Consider the following 9,528-nt stretch of genomic DNA (forward strand, 5'->3'; position numbering starts at 1 on the left):
TTGGACACTTCTGCCATTTCATCTTAATATTCTGGATTGCAGTTTCATGCCTTTTTGTTATTTCCAGTAGTGAGTTGGCCTTACCTTCTCTATCTTGTGATAATTTTATGTTCTTTTACTTCTTTATCTATAGTTTCAATTCTTTCTTCCATCTATTGCATTTTCTTCCATTGTTGGGCAAGTTCCTCCTCATCAGCATATTTCTTCTGGCTCCGTGTCTCTGGAGTGTTTGCTTACTTCGTGGTTTCCATTGTTTCTTTCACCATTTGCTTCCTCTTCAATAGCTGTTCAAATAACTCCTTATCAAAATATTTCTTCTGGTTCTCACCTCTAGGTTATTCCTTGTAGCTTCTATTATTTCTTCCATCATTTGTACTTTCACTTGTAGCTGTTTGAACATCTCCATATCAACATATATCATCTGCCTTCTCAACTCTGGGGTATTTATGAGGCCTGCAGTATTCTCTGTTTATTTTGGAAAAGGCTTAATTTGTTTCTTCACAGTGTTTTTGTGATGTTTTTCTTAATAAGTGTTAGGCTGTTTCTATTGTGTCTGTAAATTGGTGGTGGTTCTTATCTTACTGATGTTATTGGTAGTTGCCAAGTTAAAATGTTCAATCTATGGAGTGAGACACTCACTCTACTTAATGTCCTTTCTGGGAAAATTTGTGAGGTTCTCTCTGTTTTGCACTACAACCCTGCAGGAATATCATTGATGTAGCCCCTGTCTCAAACACTATTAACCTCTTTCATGTATGAAGTGGCAGAGTGGTCTTTTCTCCTGAGGCTTAATGTCTTCTTATATCTCTGGGGTGACTTGAAATCAGAGACCAGGGCCCCCATCTCAAGCTGTTTGTGTGCAGGGAGTGCCTCAAGTCAGCTCTCTCTCTTGCAGAGAACTGAGAAAGTCTTTCCTTTGCTTGTAGCACTGAGTTCCAAAGTCTCTTGTCCTGCTTCGCTCCTGGGATGGTACTGCAGCAGCAGAGGCAATGATCCCCTGTATCCCCAGGGAAGCCTCAGTCCCATCTCCCCACAAGCGAAGGAGTGTGCTCACTCTGGGTGTGGGCCTCTTTCTTCTTTTCTTCTGCATCTTAATGTCTTCCTTTGTCTCTCAACAATGACTATTTTAATTTTCAAAATTGCACTCAATATAATTTGAAGAAATGTGTAAAAACCCCTATGTCACCATTATCATACAGTAGTTGGATGGATAATCCAAATGTTACTTTAAAAATTGGCTAATTAATCATATATAATCTCAACTTTCTCTTCCTCTGAAGATATCCTTTGGAAACACTAGTTTAGTGTACTCTTAAAATCTTTGTTATTTCTATACACTACATTTTATATTCAGGAAACAAAAGTTTATATAATAGCCAAATTTTTTCCCCTGACTTATGTAATATTCTATTACCTCAGCTATGTGGGAAATTGAAATCTTAAAAATGGCATCTATCTGTATAAACTTTTATGTGAACAAGAAGAGAAAAGGTTATTCTGTTTATTTTAAATATGTTCTAATTTGGAATGACAATCGAAAGCAAAACACCAAAACCATAAGTAATTATTTGGAGATTTTCAATTTTTAAAACTATAAACATGTTTTGTTTTCAAATGCTTAGCATAATTTCCCTAATCTTACAGTAATTCTAAGGTGCAACCAGAGTGTTTCTTGAGGCAAAGATGATGAAGCATTGTCTCGTATACTTTGGGCATGTTGCTAGGAGAAATTATTCCTTGGAGAGGTACGTCATGCTTGGGAAGGTGGAAGGGCGGCAAAAGAGAGGAAGAACCTCAATCATGTCGGATGACACAGTGACTGTGGCAAAGGGTTTCTGTGCCTCAGAGATTGTGAGGATAGCATGGACAGTGTTCAGATAGATTGTTCATAGGTCACTATGAGACACACTCAATATGAAACCACCTAACATCAACATCAGTGAAAACTTATTTCTTAATTATATATATTTTAATTGAATTTTGTAATTACAGTTACTTTTGACTGAAAGTGCCTGGAGAATAACATAAACATTGTTCTACTATATATGTAATAGTAAAAATTAAAAATAATTTTTGAGGATATTCACAAATACACTGTTGAAGCAAACGTATAAAATTTTAATTGGACAAAATTACATATTTACAAAAATAAGAATGGTTGTATAAAGGAAGTTGTCTTTAAGTATAAAGTTTATATGAAATACTTTCTAGAATAGTGGGATTTTTTTGGTTTTTTATGGAGAGAATGATCATATGAAACACAATATGAATGAAGGAATGTGCGAAATACAGTGCATATAAATGAAACAAAATGCATATAAATTTTGTATGCAAACAATATAAAATGAAAATAAATTTTAAAAGATATCAATAGTTTTTACACTTTTCTTAAAATTTATCATAGATCAGTTCCTCTGAGTTTCATATCTCTACTGGTTACCCAGTTTTTAAACTAATATTTAAATGATAAACATACAGGGTTAGGTCACATTTAAATGTGGATAAATGTTGTTCTTATGTGCCATTGAGTTGCCTCTGACTCATAGCCACCCTTTGTACAGCTCTGAGCCCTTCTGCATCCTGAGCTGGTCTCATTGTCTCTAACACACTTACGCCCGTTATCCCAGTTACTCTGTCAATCTGTCTCATCTGAGGTCTTCCTCTCCTGTGCTATCCCACTACCCTTCCAAGCATGATGTCCTTCCCCAAGGACAGGTGACTGTCCAAATATGCCAAAATATGTGACATTGAGCCTTAAAATTCTTGTATCCAAGGAGGAGCTGGATTTCACCTGCTCTAGAACAGACTTGTTTGTTCTCTTAGCAGTCCATGGTATGTTCAATACTGTTCTCCAAGACAACAACTCAAAGGCATCAATTCTGTTGTCATCCCTAGTCATTGTCCAGCTCTCTCATGCATAGTGAAGACCATGGCCTGAATCAGGTGCACTTTAGTCTTTAGACTGACATCATTGCTATTTAGCACTTTGGAGAAGTCCCTGACATAGAGAAATACTATCACATGTTGATCTTGAAATAGTTATAATGTTGAGGATAAATAAAATATCAAGTTATTTTGTATATTACAGTAGTATAAGTTGATCCACAAGTATGTTACTAAAAACCATAGGAAGAACTGGAGAACATTGTTTCTAAGTACATGTTTGTAATTTAGAAAATAATAAGCATTTGTTTCCATATTCTTTTATAAATGTAAAATATTGAGTGAAGAGAATATTTTAAAATTATTAATTTATATTTTATAAAGATAAAAATATGAGTGAATAAGTGAAAATAATCCATTAAAAGGCACTAGAAGTTCAGTAACTAAAAAATACAAATTCAACAAAAAAATTAAAACTTTTACACTGACAATTTGAGTGTCATTTTACTGTGTATCTGCATGCTTCTGAAATGCTGGGAACAATTAAAAAGTAGACAGGAAGGAATCATAATGAGAGCTTGCAATATGTCTGTAATAAGATTGAGGTCAAATTAGAAATATCTTTTCATTGTTTGCTCTCGTACATATTGAAGTTATAATATTTTGCTTAAATTTATAAATTTTACTGATCTTTGTTTATACCTGTTCAATCTATATGTTAAGCTAATTATCCAAGAAGCTGGACTCTGTGAAGAGGAATATGGCATCAGGATTAGAGGGAGACTCGTCAATAACCTGTGTAATGCAAGTGACCCAACCTTGCTTGCTGAAAGTGAGGAGGATTTGAAGCACTTGTTGCAAAAGATCAAGGAATGCAGCCTTCAATATCAAGAAAAAAAAGATTCTTACCATTGGACCAATAGGCCATTTCATGCCAGATAGAGAGGAGACTGAAACTGTCAACAGCTTCATCTTGCTTGGATTTACAATTAATACCCTTGATACGAATGGTCAGAAAATAAAGAGACACCCTGAAATGGAAAAATCTGCAGTGAGAGACCTTTACAAATTATTGAGGAATTGTTGTTGTTCTTATGTGCCTTTGAGTCACCTGTGACTCATAGCGACCCTCTGTACAAGAGCCCTAAACATTGTTCTATCCTGTGCCAACCTCACTGTCTCAAACACACTCATTCCCACCACTCCACTCACAGACTTGATCCATCTCATCTCCTCTCCTGCACCATCCCTCTACTCTCCCAAACATGATGTCCCTCTCCAAGGATCAGTCCCTCCTTGCAATATGCCCAAAGTATGTCAGATGAAGCTTCAGTATCCTTGCCTCCAAAGAGCACCCTGGCTTCATCCTCTCCAGGATGAACTTGTTTGTTCTTTTAGCAGTCCATGGTATATTCAATACTCTTCTCCAGCACCACGGCTCAAAGGCATCAACTTTCCTTCTATTATCCCTAGTCATTGTCCAACTCTCAGAAGCATAATGGCAAAGACCATGGCCTGTATCAGGCATACCTTAGTCTCCAGACTGACATCGTTGCTCTTCAGTACTTTGGAAAGGTCTCTGACAACAGACTTTCCCAATATAATTAATCTTTTAATTTCCTGGCTGCTGGTACCAAGAGTGTTGATTGTAGTGCTAAGCAAACAGAAGCTGTCAACAATCTCAGTCTCTTCACAATCTATAAATGATGCTGCCACATGGCCCAGTGGTGAGAATCTTTGTTTTCTTGATGTTGAGCTTCAATCCATATTGAAGGCTGCCATTCTTGACCTTCTGCAGCAAATGCTATAGGTTTTCCTCAGTTTCAGCAAGCAGGGTTGTGTCATCTGCATAACACAGATTGTTGATGAGTTTACCTCCCATTCTGATGCCACATTTCTCCTCTTAGAGCCCAGCCTCCTGGATAATATGTTCTGCATATAGATTGGAAAGATATGGAAATAGCACACATCCTTGGTGCACACCTTTCCCAATTTTTGAACCATGTAGTGTTTCCTTGCTGTTTTTCTGACAACTGTCTCCTGGTCCAAGTATAGGTTTTGCACAAGCACAATCAAGTGTTCTGGGATTCCCATTCTTCTAAGAGTTAACCACAGTTTGTTGTGATCCACACAGTCAAGTGCTTTTGCATAGTCAATGAAACACAGATAGATATTCCTCTGGTACTCTGCTTTCAACCAATATCCATCTGACACTAACTATAATATCCCTACAGCTATAGCTGCTTCTAAATCCAGCCTGCACTTCAGGCAGTTCTCTGTTGATGTGCTGTTCTAGTAGTTTCTGGATAATCTTCAGCAGAATCTTGCTTGCATGTGATATCAATGATACTGATCGATAATTTCCACACTCTGTCGGATCACCTCTCTTTGGAATGGGAACAAATGTAGATCTCCTTCAGTCAGTTGACCAGGTGGTTGTCCTCCAGATTTCTTGGCACAACTTGGTAAGCACATTCAGGGCAGTGTCTGTTTGTTGAAATATGTCAATCTGTACGCCATCAATTCCTTGGGCCTTGTATTTTGCCAATTATTTCAGAGCAGCTTGAACTTCTTCCTTCATCACCACAGGCTCTAGCTCATGCTTTGTGTCATGCAATTCTTCTGTGTCCTCCAATTCATTTTGGTAACTCTGTATACACTTTCCATCTTCTTTTAATGCTTCCTGGGTCATTTAATATTCTGCCCAAAGCATTCTTAAGTATTATAACTCCAGGTTTGAATTTGTTCTTCAGTTCCATCAGCTTAAGAAATGCTGAGCGAGTTCGGCCCTTTTGATTTTCTGACTCAAGCTCCTTGCACATTTCATTGTAATACTTTGTCTTCTCATGCTGCCCTCATTTTCTGTTCAACTCCTTAATATCTTGATTTCTTCCCTTTTTCTCGTTGTTGCAGTGCAATCTTTAGAGTTTCTTTTGACATCCATCTTGGTCTTTTCTCCCTCCTGTCCTTATAATGACCCTTTGCATTCTTCCTGGATGATATTCTTGATATCCTCCCACAGCTCATCCAGTCTTCGCCCATTAATGCCAAAGCCTCAAATCTGTTCCTGAGATGGTTTTGAAATTCATGTGGGAATGACTCAAAGCCAAATTTTGTTTCCTGTGGACTTGATTTCATTTTCCTCAGCTTCAGCTTGAACTTGCATGTGAGTAGTTGATGGTCAGCACTCGGTCAGCACCTAGTTTTCTCAGCTGATAATGAGCTTCTCCAGCGATTCTTTCCACAGATGTAATTGATCTGATTCCTGTGCATACCATCAGGTGAAATTAATGTGTATAGCCTGTGTTTGTGTTTCTTATAAAATGTATTTGCAAGGAAAAAGTTGTTAATTGTGCAAAATTCTATCATTCTATCTCTGGCTTCATTTCTGTCACCAAATCCATGTTTTCCAACTACTGATCCTTCTTCTCTTTTCCTAAGTTTTGCATTCCAGTCATCCATTATTATGAATGCATCTTGACTTCATATTTTATCAATTTCTGACTACAAAAGTTGGTAGAAATCTATTTCCTCCTCTTTGGCTCTGGTTGTTGGTACAAATATTTGAATGATAGTGGTATTCACTGGACTTCCTTTTATAATATAAAACATAATATTTACCACAATATATCCAAAATGCATGGTTTTAACATGTCACCACAAAAGTTTTTTCAAGAGATCACTTGCATTCTTTCCCCCCCCATATGTTGTTTTAGTTAATAAAAATGTTAAAGGTGGCACTTGTCACATTTCTAGGGATCCATGCATGGTATATGAAAACTGGTGGTTACTAAATTGAATAACACAGCACCATGGTGTTTGCTTGTCTCTCAGAACAAACTAAGCTGCTGAGCTAAGAAATAATGCCCTTCACAAGGTAAGCACAATGACAATTACTCTAGTTGAACACTGATGAGGGAACTTACTTGGAAGCTTTTCCTCAATTTGGTAATACCACAAACCAGCAATGGGAAGCTGGTGATAGTATCCAGAGACTTAGAGAATAACTGTTCCTGGATGTTAAAAGGGAAAGAAAGCTTGCTTTGCTTTCTGAGATGTTTTGTTTGTTTGTGCATGGGGAGGCAAAATAATTAAGGAGTCGAGAAATGCTGAAGTAGTAGTGAGAGGGTGGTGAGGGTGAAGTTAACTAAGAGATATCTGTGTTGGGGAAAAATATTTTGTCTTGGTACTTCCTTATCTTCATAACCCCGCATTCTAAGGCCAACCAAAATATTTTCACCAGCAGATTTGGAACTTTATTTTTATAAGTGCAAAAGAGATGCTGACAATCCTTTTTCCACTGTTTATAGCTCAATACCCCAAAAGAGTCAATCATATATTCTGTGCAAAAAAGCAGATGAAGGACCAAGATGAAATATTGACTTCATTTACAGTGTGGTAGTAGATTATGAAAAGCAGTTGATCAATAGTAAATGCTCTGGTTTTAGTTGTATCTAAACTACTCTATTCACTAAAATTGGCAGTAATTTAATGAGGAGTGAGCACTGCATTATAGAACTAGTAATTTAAAGGTTAATAAAAGATTCCCTGTCCTGCTGGTCTAGTGTAGAAGGTAAAAGCATTTTCACTGCCATACAAACAGATAAATGCAGGTTAAGAAAGCTTTCTGAGATAGAGTTAAATGGCTCAGGGGTGGGACTCTCGCTTCCACGTGGAATATCTAGGTTTGAGTCTTGGCCAGAACACAACATGTAACACCACTACCTGTCTGTCACTGGAAGCCTGTGTCTTGTGATGATGCAGAACAGATTTAAGTGAAGCTTCCAGATTAAGATGGACTAGAAGGAAAGATCTGATGATGTACCTCTGGAAATCAGCCTGTGAAAACCCTGTGGACCACAAAGATCCAGTCCCATTGTGCCTTCGTCACTGTGGGCTGGGGCAACAACAGTAGTAACAGACAAGTAGATGATGGCCTGACTCAATGTAAAACAATGAGATGTGCATAGCCATCAATCTATAAGCAAGATCATCTTCAAAGATGCAACTACGTGATCTAAAAACTCTAGCTGCTAGCTACTGTGATTTGTGGAGATTCATTACCTTCTACAAGCCTGTATTTCCTTTCCCAGCAAATAGGAACAATAATTGTTATAGTTCAGAATTACAGAGTACTTAGATCTCAGTTAAGTTAAATAAAGTCATAGAAAATATTTAGAGAGCTCAAGAGGTGTAGCGCATAGGGATTCATATTGCTAACTTTTGCAGGATCTTTTAGACTGCTCTTGAACATGAGAATAAATCCCATTTTTGTAATATAGTCTCCCTAATGTCTTATTAACATATACCTCTCTCTTGGTTTAAGTCCATTAGCTGGCCCATGGGACAAAGTTAGAGAATCTACTTCCATGACATTTACAGTGTTGGAAACCAAATAGAAGGTAAACTATAAGTTGATTCCAACTTAATAGTAATGAGAAAGAGAGAGAGGAAGAAAATGGGTTTAGTATAGATAAAGTATTTTATGAAAGTGCCTATTATTAGAACTTGCTTATATATAGTTTGCATATTTATATACATAAGCCAATGTTGCCACTATTAATACAAAAATAAATTTCAAAAATAGAATATATTTTACTATGAGTTGTAAACTAAAAAAGAATCAAATATATCATGAAGTGTTATTTCTCAACCCAGCTGGCTAGTCAAAATATACAAACTTTTTAAAAATTTTACTGAAAGGTTATAACACCAAGGGAATCAAGTTTAGTAGTGATCATTTATTGTTATTAATCTCTGTAATGATCCCTGTGGGATTTATTAGATTATTCCTGAACATGAGAAGAAATTCTATTTTTGTAATATAGTCTCCCTAACCTTTTATTTGAAAATAAAATGCAAAATATCAAGGCTTGTGAATAAATAAAATAATCTGAATGTCTATCTATCTACTTACAACTTCCGTTTTAAAGAAATTGAAATCATAATTAAGTAAACTTCAGATCCATTAGTGAATTTTTCCAGTGCTGTTCAGATTTCTCTGGAGACTAGAGAAGGAATTCTCCATTTACTTTTAGGAGGCCAGCATTCTTCCTAACATATGGGACAAGATAATGTAAATTATACCATTCTAGTTACTATCATTCTGGAAGCAGATAGCCAGACCTTTCTTCTGAGGCACCCCAGTGTGGACTTGAATTGTGATGCATTTAATATTTTATCCATCACTTAACCATTTGTAGGGCCTAGGGGTTCCTTAATAGCTCCTTTAAAAGAAAAAGCAAATGCTTTGCATAACGAAATGATCTCTATAGTTGATTAAGTGTGGTTTAATTTGTTAACAAAAGATTAAAACCTTAAGCCAAGCACCACAACAAGATAAAGGTAAATAGTCCAATAGAAAAATGGGCACAGGATATGAACAGACACTTCACCAAAGAAGATATTCAGATGGCCAACAAGCACATGAAGAAATGTTCAAAATCCCTAGCCCTGAGAGAGATGCAAATCAAAGCAACTATGAGATATCATCTCACCCCAGTAAGAATAGCAAAATTTAACAAAACAGCAAGCAACAAATGCTGGTAAGGTTGTGGAGAGACTGGAACCCTTATTCACTGTTGGTGGGAGTGTAAAATGGTGCAACCACTGTGGAAAGTGGTGTGGCGCTTTCTCAAAAAGTTG

This window comes from Elephantulus edwardii, unplaced genomic scaffold (genome assembly GCF_000299155.1).
Source record: "Elephantulus edwardii isolate Elephantulus edwardi_28Jun2011 unplaced genomic scaffold, EleEdw1.0 scaffold00139, whole genome shotgun sequence".
Lineage (NCBI taxonomy): Eukaryota > Metazoa > Chordata > Mammalia > Macroscelidea > Macroscelididae > Elephantulus > Elephantulus edwardii.